General features: G+C 52.0%; 1 long non-coding RNA gene across 7 annotated transcripts in view; it reads right to left on the reverse strand.

The window, feature by feature from the left end:
* The window catches only part of LOC101716704 (uncharacterized), a 263,276-nt gene extending 251,199 nt beyond the window's left edge, over positions 1–12,077 (reverse strand). For 5 of the 7 annotated variants that reach the window (XR_015448387.1, XR_015448389.1, XR_015448388.1 and 2 more), the window contains exon 1: positions 9,636–11,032. This is a non-coding gene — a long non-coding RNA (uncharacterized LOC101716704). Of the gene's footprint in view, positions 1–9,635; positions 11,033–11,406 lie in introns of those variants that run through there. The other 2 variants (XR_015448390.1, XR_015448391.1) reach the window with 2 other exon arrangements.
* Positions 12,078–12,231: the final 154 nt, after the last annotated feature.

The following is a 12,231-nucleotide window of genomic DNA, read 5'->3' on the forward strand; positions in this document are numbered from 1 at the left end:
TGCCTTCCACATGGGCATGTTCTCTGCAAATATATTCAGTTGGGGTATGTATATGTTTTGTTACGTTATGTACGTAAACATCTACCCTTGCGCATATGTATATTTACATCGTGTGTAAATATGTGCTGTATATTACCAAACTGTACTATACTTAAGGAGGAGGAGGAGCTTAGCAGGAATGCAGGCAATATTTTAGTGAACTGTTAACTGAGTAGGGTTTTCTATGTAAGTAATTAGGTCTTATTTTGTTTTTCGGTTTTCACAGGCAAAAAGGTGGGTGGTGACAGACACAATTATTTGTTGTTTTCCAAAAGGCTAGCTTTAAACTATTATGTTGACATATGCTTTAAATAAATAGAGGTAAAGCCTTTGCCTTCTCTTAGGAAGGCCTTTGGGCACACAGCCTGATAAATAATTCAAAGAAAAGCTAAACTTTGGTTCTAAAAAACAAAAGCTCATCTACTGAAACACTAACATTTTACCATTAACATGTCTTGTTAAAATTTAGCTGTCTCTAAATTATCTTCTGAAAAGCAGTGATTGAAAGTAGTAGACTGGATCCTGGCTGGCGAGGACCCCTTGGGGTAAGTAGCACGAGTGTGTCCATGCTCCTCAGAGCCTTTACCCAGGACAGGAGGTCTTAGGAAGAATTATGGCTGGCAGAAAACCATCTAGCATTAATGAATCCAAGAGACAGACACAGGCCAAGCTACTTCCACATCGCTGAAAAACCCTCAGGTGCGAACCTCATGGCAGACAGAGGGCCACTACAATAACTATGAAGTTGCTTTTAAGAAACCTCTGAATCCCAGGTTTACAAAAAGACATTTTTGACAACTGGGTTCACAGCCTCGGTGAAGGAGACAAACGTTTAGCCTTTTAAAAAAATTCTCCGTCCTGTTTCCCCTTGAGAGTTGGACACACTGGGTGGGTCCCAGAGGGAGGGAGTCCCTGGTTAATATTTTCAAGGGGAGGAATTTATTTCGGCCCAAGTTTCCTTCCACTGCTCTACTTTTCTCTTTCCTGGTGGAGAGATAATTGACAGCTCCTGTTTTGTATGAAATTATGAGAATCACAGACTGAAGAAAAGGGGAGTCATTATTTCAGAATTGAAAAGGTGTAGGCGCCCCCTCCTCCCCAATTTCCCATCACTGGAAAGGAGCCAGCAAGTTGGAAAGGAGCACAAGAGGACCACAACTGGTCAAAGACCTCCTCCTTGCTCCCCCTAAATAAAAACCACGTCCCGGAGCAAGTCCTAAGGCCGAGCCAGAGTCACAGGTTCCTACAATGGGCTTCCTGGTGGTGAGACGCAGGCTAAGCAAGGAGCTGGGCGGCCAAAACGTGTCCAGTGGCATCCCCAGCCACACTGTGCCTCTCAGTTCACCCTGGCCGTGCGGGGAAGGTGTCCACGCACATCCCCGGACCCCGAGAGGGGTCTCTTTGGGGATCAGATTGGGAGACTTGGGCAAGAAAGAGGGAGACGCCCGTGCCCGTGTAGAGAACCCAGGGGCACAAATGAGTTCTGTGGTTGCAGCTTCCGATCTCAAGACTGGAAACGACAGGCTTGCACCGCTGCACCCCAAGCGCCTCCTGCCCTGCCCTGCCCTGCGCGCGCACTGCGCTCTCACGCGCACACGCCCTTGCACACGCACACCTCTCTGAGCCACTGCTCCCACCGGACTGCGGGGAAACCGCCCCTGCGAGGCGCTCTCGCTCGCAGTGACCAGCCCCGCCAGCCTGGAGCTGTCCCCGCCAGGGACATCCCGGCCTTAGGCTCCGGATCGCGCACGCCGAGAACGAGGCGCGTGGTCCCAGGCACTGGCGGGGCCTGCCCGGCGTGAACCGCAGCGGAGCCGGAGATCCAGGACCAGGGAACTGGGAGCGGGCGACGCCTCCTCTCTCTCTGCCTGGCCACCGCCGCCGGGAAACCCGCCTGGGAAGCGGCACCGAACGCGCGCTCGTGGGCAGCTCGGTCCGGAGGAGGCGCGGAGGATCAGACCCGGGATCACCTGCGCGCCTCCCATAGGGTCGGGCAGTGCTGTCCCACTTGTCACCACGGCGCGGCCGCGTGGCGCCGCAGTCTGCTTCCTATCTCTGCCCGTGGCAGAGGCCTGGGGTGACAGGGACACTGCCTCCTGGCTGCAGAGCTTTGCTTGATTCCATCCCAGCTCTGGGGTTGGGAGGGGGAGCGTTTTTCATCTCCTCGCAGAGCCGCGCGAGGCATCGGAAAGTTTCCTGCTACTTGGGGGACAGAGGAGGAAGAAGTGCTGGCCTGCTTTCTAAGATGGCCTGGAAAGCACAGGAGTCCAGCAGGCGAGCCCCCCTGGGCGCCTCCGCTGGTCACCCGGACGTACACTCCTTTCCAGCACAGGGGAGGAGGCCCTGCTCACGCAGTGGGCCCGACTGGGGACCACGCACCCCACCCGGGGTGAGGACGGGAGTCCCAGGAACCCTCTGCCCACGCCGCATCGGGGCCGGTCCTGCTTAGCGCAGACAGTGGGCCGTGCCCGCCTTTGTGCCCCCACCCACAGGTGTTGCCCTCTCTGCAGCCTCGATGGAAGGGGAGCTGGAGGCCACTCTCCCAGAATAACAGAGTTCAAGACTTCAGGGACCAGTGGGACTCCACTGCCCCAGAGGTTCTGAAGTACCCCACAGGGGCCCCACGCGCCTGCTGTATATCCCTGATGTAACTGAACCACGAGCCCTGGGTGGCCACGTCCCGGAACCTTGCTCACTGAAGAAGTTCAGCTGAGCCTCAGGTGGTGTCTTTCCCTGGCCTAACCAGGACCCAGCAGCCAAGCTGAGGCCAGAGGTGTGCAGGTTTTTTAAAGACCCACATCTTATAAACGTGAGATTTTGATCAAGCAGCACAGATTACTTAATGCGTTCCATTTCTCCGCGATCCAATTTTATTAGGATTTACTCTCATTTGTGCTTTGCTTCTCTGGGGAAATAATGCTTTGATTAATGTAATCCTGGCCCAGGATTCGCCACATGCCCCTCGACCTTCTCCCCAGAGAAAGGCCCTGTTTGACAAACAATAACAGACCAGCAACTCTTGCAATCTGCCCACACCTTTGGGGGGTAGCTGGGGACAGGGAGACACACGTTTACGTGCCATTAGCCAGACGCAAAGGCGAAAGCAGGGCTGGGTCCGGGAAGAACTTTCCAGACGCAGAGCCCGGGGCTCCGAGGCGTGCGGGACGCACGGGGAGGGATTCGCAGCCCGGGACGCGCGTGGGCGCACGTGCGCGCCTGCCCTTGGCTGGCTCCCAGTGTCTGCCTCTTTGTCCCCTGCCACAGGCCTCCACGGCAGAGTTCTACGCACTGCCCCCGGCCCCAGGGTGTGTCCACAGCGCCCACCCGCGGCCTCGAAGCACCTCCAGAGCAGGTCTTTGGGAGTTAACCAGCAAACCGACCTGCAACTGCCAAAACCTCCGCCAGAGGCCTTAAAACCTAGGACCCATCCGACGGTTCGCCTCGTCCATGCAAGCGTGCGTTCATCAGCCTGGCACGCGCGCACGCGACAACACGAATCCACGGACGGCGCCCGGGGAGCCGCGCCCAGCCCGGGCTGCAGGCTGAGAACGCGCGCCCCGCTTGCCCTCCTCCTCCCGCTCAGCCCCGGCCCCTCACCAAGGGGACAACAGCTCAATTACGAAAAGGAGCGAAAGAACCAGTTCCCGGCTCCGAGGCGCCCGCGGACGCTCCTTGGGTCCCAGGTCCCCGTCGCACAGTCCCCACCCCCACCGTCCTCAGCGCGGGGAGGGCGGGGACGCAGCGGCGCGAGGGGTCCTGGCCTGCTCCGCCGAAACAAAGCCCGCCGCGGGATACCGCGGCCGCGCACCGAGCTGGCGACAAAGGCGAGCGGCGGGCAAGAGCCACGCTCCGAGCCTGCGCTCCTCGGGCCGGGCGGGAAGGAATCCCGAAAGATGGGTGCGATTTGCACCCGCTTGTTTCTGGGTTGCAGTCTCCCGCTCCTGTGCACTCAATGACCTGTTAGGGTGTCTCAGCATTTATCTCGCCTTTCCGCGCCCATCTGCCTCTCTCCTGTTCCCTCGGTCCCTAGCCTCCTCCATGGGGTTAGTCCTCCTCTCTCCTTCTCCCTTACTGCATTCTCACTCTGCCCTTTTTACCTTTCCCTTTTTCTTTGCCATAAAAAAGCAATGCTAATTCGACTTCTGCTGGCCGCTCTACGCGTCAAATCGCATTTTTCAAGGCCTTTCTGGGCAGTGCTCAGGAAGAAAGGGTGAGACATGGGGTCCTTTTAATTTTAGTACGCAAGCTGTACGCTAAATAAAATAAAACGCCAGGAGAGTGGATCTAAAGAAGCCAAGCTCGGCCCTGAGGCCCCACACACTACCCCACTCGGGAGGAATCCCGCGGGGGCCCGCAAATCACGCGCCGGCGAGGGTGGAGGCCAACGGAGGACCCAAGCCTCGGCCTCTCCAAGGCAAACACTGGGGAAAGTTCTTATCCTTCGTTCCAGCTCGGGAGGGGAACCGCTGGCCAGATCCCTCCGATAAAGTCCTAGTATTTTCGAATTTAGGAGACTTTCATAGTGGATGTTTTTCCAAGTGAAGTTTCACTGGGTGGTTTTGTGATGTGAATTAAAAATAAAAGGACTGCTGCCCACCCCACTAGAGCAATATAAGATACACCTTGACTTCCGGAGATGTTTGCACCTTGCTTTAATACTGAATTAACATTTAATGCCTATCAAGTGCTACACTAGGCTCAGGATCCTTCCCTCAGGCTTTTATTAACCAAGTTCCCCACAGAAATTTTGGAGAGAGGGCTGAGCGTTCAAAGCAATGCCGGACACAGAACTTTTAAGTTGGGACTAACTCGTCCGAGCTGGAACTGCAAGAAGCTATGTGAGTTAGGTCGATTAAATGATATTGCTGCAAATTGTGGAGTATTTGAAGCACTGGATACGAATGAATACACTGCTTTTAAAGTGAACAATAGAAACATAGAAACGCTTTCTATTTCTAACACCTCTGAGGCTGGCCAGGCCTGTGGGCACCGGGGTGGGTTAGAGCCCGGGATGCAGCTTAGCAGTGGGGTGGCAGCCGCAGCATTCAGAAGCGGAGACCCAGCACAGCAGCGTTTGGTGGAAATGCCCAAAAGAGCAGCCCTTGGCCTGACACACTGCAAGCTGCACCCACCTCCTCGGACAATAGCTGGGTTCAGATGTCAAAAAAATCTAATAAAAAAGAGGCACCAATGCTCAAGAATTGTTTTCCCATTCACACAAGGACTCCCTTATCTACCAGGAGACGCCACAGTTCTGACCCAGGGAGGAAATGCTCCGAAGTGCAGAGGGGACTCTTTTGCTGTGGAGAAGAGAGTGTCCCCAAGGGAGAGAACAATTCAGTTCTCCGGGGACCACCACAAGCTCAAAAATTCCCATCACCTCTCTGGTAAAGCTGAGTATTTCTGGGGTTTGTTTTTTAAACACACACACACACACACACACACACACACACACACAGCCACTAAGTGACCTTGGAATATTTTTCTAGCTAGGACACAGCCACATGTTTTTGTTAATGAATCAGCATTATCATCCTCCTCTTCCTCAGCCTCTGTATTCCATCAGCTGGGCTCTACTTTACCCAGCCCTGTGAGTTTACATTTTAAGAAGACCGGTATGTTGGGGTGCAGGGAAGGAGCTGAGGGGCTCCTGTTTCCCCAGTGATGAGAATCTCTCTGGTGCACACAGCCACAGTGAGTGCTTTTGGAGACGGATTGTTTCCAAAGCACAAATGACCAACTTTCTGTGGTTTCTTAGGTTTTTTTTTTTTTCCCACAATCAGAAATGCCCTGTACTTTTAAAAGGTCCTATAAGTATCAGAAAGAAAGCTTCTTACTTTAGGGTGAGGAATCATAGTGTCTCTGAATGTATAATTACTCTTTCAAACCCATCTTTTTTCAAAAAAAAAACTAAATGCTTGCTTCTTTCTTGCAGATCAGATAAGTCAGTTATCAAAGCGATACCAAGAACTGGGGCTGGGGAGGAAACCTTGGGTACACTTCAAAAAACTTAGCAAGACCAGGAAACAAATCACCCACTGCCAACACAACAAAGTCTCTTTTCCACCCAAAAGCTACCGTTGTAGAGTCCTCCTCTTTGCACAGAACACTGTGTGGATCTGTGGGCTTGCTGAACATTTTAATTTGTAAGTGCTAATGGAAATGTGCATCCAAGCTGTGTCAGTATCTGAGTACCTTCTCGTTCTCAAATAGAAGCAAATGAGTAAATACCCACTTTGGGTTTGGCACATTTGACCCAGGTAATGTTCTTCATGCTCTCATTTGGCAGATGCAATTTCCCCATCCCCAACAATTAAAAGTCTGCAGCTTTGCCCAGCACTTTAGATCTTAATTCATACCTAGCCTGATCGTTTCCACCCCTAAATCATTACAGAATGCTAAAGTGGGCTCTATAATGCGTCAGTTCTTCTCAAATTAACTTGTTGCTTTACCCAGAAATCTTATTTTCTATGTTTTTCACTTCGAGGTTACCTATGACTGGAGAGTTCATGAGAGGCAAGCACTTTTTTTTTCTTTCCCTGTTCTTTTTCAGTACATTTTTTAGAAAGGAAAGCTGCTTAGAGAACCACAGATCTTATGAAAAATCTCATGCACAAAAATATGGTCTAACTGTAGAATGGGTGCTTCACCTGTGTTTTGCAAAATCTCTGAGGGAATAAAAAGTTTCCTTTCTCTCTAATATTTCTCAAAAGCATGGAGAATCAAAGGGCATGCAAAGCTAGACTTTTGAGACATTTGTTTCAAATGTTCAAGCGAATCTGCCCTAGAAGTCTTTTGTCTGAAATGTCCAGTGAGCTGAGGAAAAAGCAATGTTTGGGCTCAAATTACAGTTTCCTCGATTCTCCACTTTCTTTATTATCACCAACCTGACAATACATTTCCTGACTTCAAATGTGAGTTTGCAGGTAAAACTGAAATGTGTTCCTGTGGGCCTGCTTTGCTTACATTATTCCCATCATCTTCCAGCCCTCCTCCATGAAATTCCACTTTGACCCAAACGCTGACTTACTAAAATTAATTTCAAAGAAAAACTTCTCGTGGCCGGAAGCTGGTGGCCTGAGCTGCAGAGCATGGTGGCTGGTGTCCCCCCTTCTCTCACAGCAACATGAGAGCCCTCCCCTAGTTTGTCCAACACTCACAGGTGCATTCACTGCCTCCAAATGGGGAAGCAGCTTCTTGCTTACAGCAGCCCAGGGCCCCCCTTTCCTAGTCACTGGTTAGTGACAAACTGACTTAATTCCTCAGAACCAGTCAGCATTCACCCTTCACTGTTTTAGGATGTTTTCCACATCTCTTTTTAACCACCATCCCTTTTTGTCTTCCTGGGCAACATCTTAAAATCCTGGAGTCAGAAACTTTGCCCTCTATTAAAACTTTTCTTCAGTGGCTACTTTGTATTTTCTTTTCTCCACCATTCCTTTCAGCTGGTGAATCCAAAATCTTTGTAAAACCACAGGGGCATCAGGAATGAGAGCTGCTACTCAGTATCTAATGAACCACAGCCTGAACTGTGAGACTGCATCTTCAGGCTCCTGAGTTTTATTTAGAAGCCAAAGCATGTATCAGGTTGAAGAGCCTCCATTATTTAACAGATAATACCTTAGAATGCTGTTTTTTTTCTCTGATCATTTCCCAAAATATACAACCCAGAAGATAGATTTTGAAGTATCCTATTATGTAAGCATGATAATAATTTTTAAAGGCGCTCTTCTTTCACAATTTCGCATCCCATTTCTGCACACAACCCTATAGGCACTTTCCACGCGGGAAAAGGAGGAATAGTGTGCGCACTGTGAATCACCGGGGCCATTTCACAGACACGGGTGGGTAGGGGTGGGGACGTCATTGTACGCATATTTTAAAATCCTGTGTTATGCAATGAATTCACTTTTCGTCGTGCATATACATAGAAAGGTAGGAGTGTTTGTTCCTTTGGCAAGTTTCACAAGCAGATTTGCTTTTGAAACGGCTGTATCCGCACACCCCCCCACCCCAGCACCCGCTACACCGAGTCAGTGCGCCCCCTGCTGACGAGTCCGCAGCGCTACTCCCCGGCAAAGTTTATTTTGTTCAGTAAACCGTGCCATATAAAATTAACAACAACCAATAAAATTAGCTTATATGTTTCAACTGTAAAAGTCCAAAACAAAATAAAGCTAGTTTTAGTGGCACTAGAAATCTCTAGCTTGGCGTCTTCTCTTTGGCTGAACCAAGGTCCTTTTATCTAAAGCCCAGTGCACAAACATATAGCTTAATGTGCCTAGTGTTCTTCCTTTTATTTCTTTCTCTATGGCAACCAATATGCTCTGCTCAGAAATGTTCCCCATCAAGGAAACAAATGATCTTCAGGGAGCAGCTCTATATGGCCTATGGTCCGGTGGAGCACACAGAGTTAACCCCAGTCAAAGGGACGCTGCCAAGCACATAAACCAGGGTGGAAAACTGGCCATTCTGAGCCCCTCCCCAGCTGAATCCTCTGCCTCCCTCATCACAAACCCCTGCATAGACTGTTTCCAAATAAATCACCAATTCTACACTGCAAGGTGTGCTGTGTATAAAGATGAAGAAAAAAAAACCAGCTCTCTGATTTCCCCCCTGCTCACCCCAGACACAGCTTCCTTTAAAAAGAACAAAACCAAGAAGCTTTTCAAATCTTCTCCAGTCTCTTTCACGAAAGTAAGACTCTGCTCACACTGGCTTGGACTTGGCCTAGCTATTTCCTTCAGCCATATTCGTCTAATGACTGCTCCTGGTAAATAATCACACCCTCAGCTTTTACAGATCCCAGCGACCCGGGGCAGGGAGGGAAAGGGGGGGCTAGGCTGTCAAAAATGGAAAACACAGTAAAATCGAGTTTCAGTGCGGAAGCTCCAGCCTCCTTGGAGAATAAAGTACAGGGATGTACTGGTTAGTTTTGATTGATCACTGGCTTTGGGGATGGGCTTTCACTATGGAGCAAGCAGGAGGCCGCACCTCCCCCTGCTCCCCCCAGACTCCCATTAGCCAGGGGTGCGCTGACTTCCTGCTCTTCTCCCTCCCAGCTTCCTCCTTTCCTAGCTCCTGCCCTCCTTGTGCCAACCCCCCCATCCCCAGCTCCCAGCGTGAGTCCCCCACCCCACTGGAACAGGCACACACAGTTAAGCACATCACCACTAGCTACAGAAAGGGGTTTCTTCCCCTAGAATCCTGATTCTCTGGGAGAAAAAAAAATGCAAGCAAGAAACATTCATACAGTGCATGTTTCATAATCACCTTCTTTTGCAGCCCCCCCATGAACAACAATTAAAATTAATAGCACTCTTCTCACATACACCCCAAAAGTAAAGTGCCTTGCTCTACGGATCTTTGGAATGAGTCCATATTTTTATGCAGTATTTTAGCAGGGTTGGATTTCTCTTACTCCCCCCACACACATACACACACTTTCCCTTCCGCCCGCCAGACAGCGGGTCTGCGAACCTTCCCTTGTCCCAAGCAATGAAAATAGCGCCCACACCTACAAGAACATAGATAAATACGCCAGATAGGAAGGGGAGAGAAAGAGAAAGCAGGGAAAGAAAATGAAAAACACTTACCGAGCAAACTTCCAAGGTTAGATTTTTTTTTTTAAATAAAAGAAGGTGTTTTTTGTTTTTTTTTAAATAAGGTGCCTGGGGTGGGGGTGGAGGGAAGGCACATTCTTAACTCTCCAGCACCGTCAGAGCCTAAGCCTTCCCTTTACACTGAGTCCTCTAAGCCCAGCTCGCACTAGTCTATTATTTTCACCAAAATATATGAAAATGTATGCAAATGAAAATCAGCACTAACTGTTCTCCCCTTGTTATATACTTTGGATTTTTTTTTCCAGACAAAACAATCACACTCTGCAAAGGGAAGGGGCGGATGGGGTGGGGCGGGGGGTGGGGAGCGAGGCGAGAACTAAGTACGTGGAAAGGGGGGAGAAGGGGACAGAGCGCAGAACCCAAGTGCGTTTCCCTTCTCCAGGAGCGAAGCGTTTTGGGGGCTTCCCGTGGGCGCACACACCCTCCTTGCAAAGAAAGAAAGAAAGAAAGAAAGAAAGAGAGAGAGAGAGAGAGAGAGAGAGAGAGAGAGGATCTGTTTGCAGAGGCGCTATCGCGTTTCATCAGGCCACCTGAGACTGCTTTTGAAAGCGTGTACTGTGAAATTCATAGCAGTAATTTAGACAAAATCCTCACTGTATATTAATGAAAGGCGGCCCCATGGCTCTGTTCCTATGCTCCCCATTCAGTGTAAACAAAACCACGAGACTCTCTCAGTTTTTGAGCCGGATCCAAGCAAAATCGGCAGCAAAGGAAAACACGGGGTGCTGGCACCGACTACTCCAACGTCTGCACCTGGAGATCTCAGATTTATTCAATGAAATCTGTGTTCCATCTTTCATATATACATCTACGCATACATAAATATAAAAAGGAACCTATGGGGGACGCAGAGGGGAAAAAAATCTGTTCTGTTTGGGGTTTGATTACCGCTGCCTTTTAGATCTATAACTTGGCAATAATGGCCTTGCTAAAACCCACCTACGACGGCACCTTTCTCCCGGCGAGCGGGAGCTGGACCACATCCTACAGAAATCCTACGCGCGTCGCAGCGGATCCGACACCATTAAGGGCAGCGTGGCTGCTGCAGGGAACCGGGTCAGCTCGGGCCCGCTCCCCTAATCGCGGAGAGAGAAGGCCGCCCGCACCTTCTCCAAGCTGGGCGACAGCTCCAGAGCTGCGCCCTGGGCAGGCGGTACCACGGGTGGGGCGCGGGGCGCGCACACAGGCACACTCATTAGGAACCCTGTATTTATTGAATGTCCGAATTGGGTTAGTTCATTGGAAATCCCAGAGGAGGGTTCAATTTGCCCTTGTTTTCGTTGCCACTTTCTCTTTTTTTTTTTCTTGGTTCGCTGAAGCTCCTCAGAGCAGCGTTTCCGCTTGGCCGCGTCCCCCCTCCACTCCACCCCTGCTTCTCCCGCCTACTCCCCCCCCACCCCGTCCCCCTTAACTCTTTCAGCCAAGCTGGGACTGAGAAAGCTCCGTAGCCGCCAGCCCCATCCACCGCGCAAACCCATCTGAGACAGGAAAGAAAAGAAGAAAAGCACCACGATGCCTAAAAATAGCGAGCGAGCAAATCCCCACCACTCCTAACAATCACACTGAAATTGCACACACACACACACACACACACACACACACGCTCGCGCGCGCACACGCACGCACGCACACACTCGGTAAGCGGTGCAGCGATGCAGGGCGCGGCCGGCAGATCCCGCTCGGGTCTGGCTCCAGCGGCCGCCTCGGGGAAGCTCGAGGCTGCGGTGGGGTCGGAGGCACTTACGAGACATCTATGGGGGAAGGTCGGACTGACTGCCTTGCAAACCCAGCGCGTGGCTCCGCCGGCCGGCACCTCCAAACTCACAAGGGCACGCGCGCCCGAGTCCCCCCAGAGGGCGGCGCAGGGAGGGGGCGCGGGCGCGGGCGCGGGCTGGCGCGGGCGGGAGCGGGCTGGAGGGCGGCGAGGGTCCGACCGCACGCGCCGTGCGGGCCGCCGGGCTCCGGCGATGGCATCCGCGAACTTAAACAAAGGGGCCGGCGCGCCTCGCTGCAGAAAGTTGCGGTGGCCTAGGTCCAAGGAGCGTGGCCACGACCCCCACCCCCGGCCGCCCCCGCCGGGACAGAGCCGGGGGCCAGCGGGGGAAGGGAAGAGGAAACTTTGAACCCTCTGGGAACACCTCTGCTCATAGGTACCCACGCGCTCGGGGCGCCGTGCCGCGAACCCTGCGGCTCTCCGGGGTGGGGGCAGGGGGCCGGGCGCACGCACGCAGGGCTGGGTGGGGTGGCTCAGCCGCGGTTTCCCGTGATTTTCTCCTCTCCGGTTTCCTTCTGACCCCCTCCCCTCCGTTCCTCCCTCCCTTTCTCTCCCCTTTCTCCCCCCACCACTCAGACCGATCTCGATCTCCAGCGCACCGACCTGCCAAGGGACGTGAGCCCTTGGGCCGGACACTAAGAGTTAAGATGTGGCGGCGGGGGAGGGGCGGGGAGGAGAAAGTGGCGGGGGGCGGGGGACGGGGGGCTGGGCCCGGGGACGACAGATTTCAGGCTTATACGACGCGCTGCCTAAATTAAAAAGCAACCAATCGGAACGGCCGGAAAGGGGGCCGCG

The sequence above is a fragment of the Heterocephalus glaber genome, unplaced genomic scaffold (genome assembly GCF_053883595.1).
Source record: "Heterocephalus glaber isolate CG9 unplaced genomic scaffold, H.glaber_assembly_v1.0 deba00000470, whole genome shotgun sequence".
Taxonomy (NCBI): Eukaryota; Metazoa; Chordata; class Mammalia; order Rodentia; family Bathyergidae; genus Heterocephalus; species Heterocephalus glaber.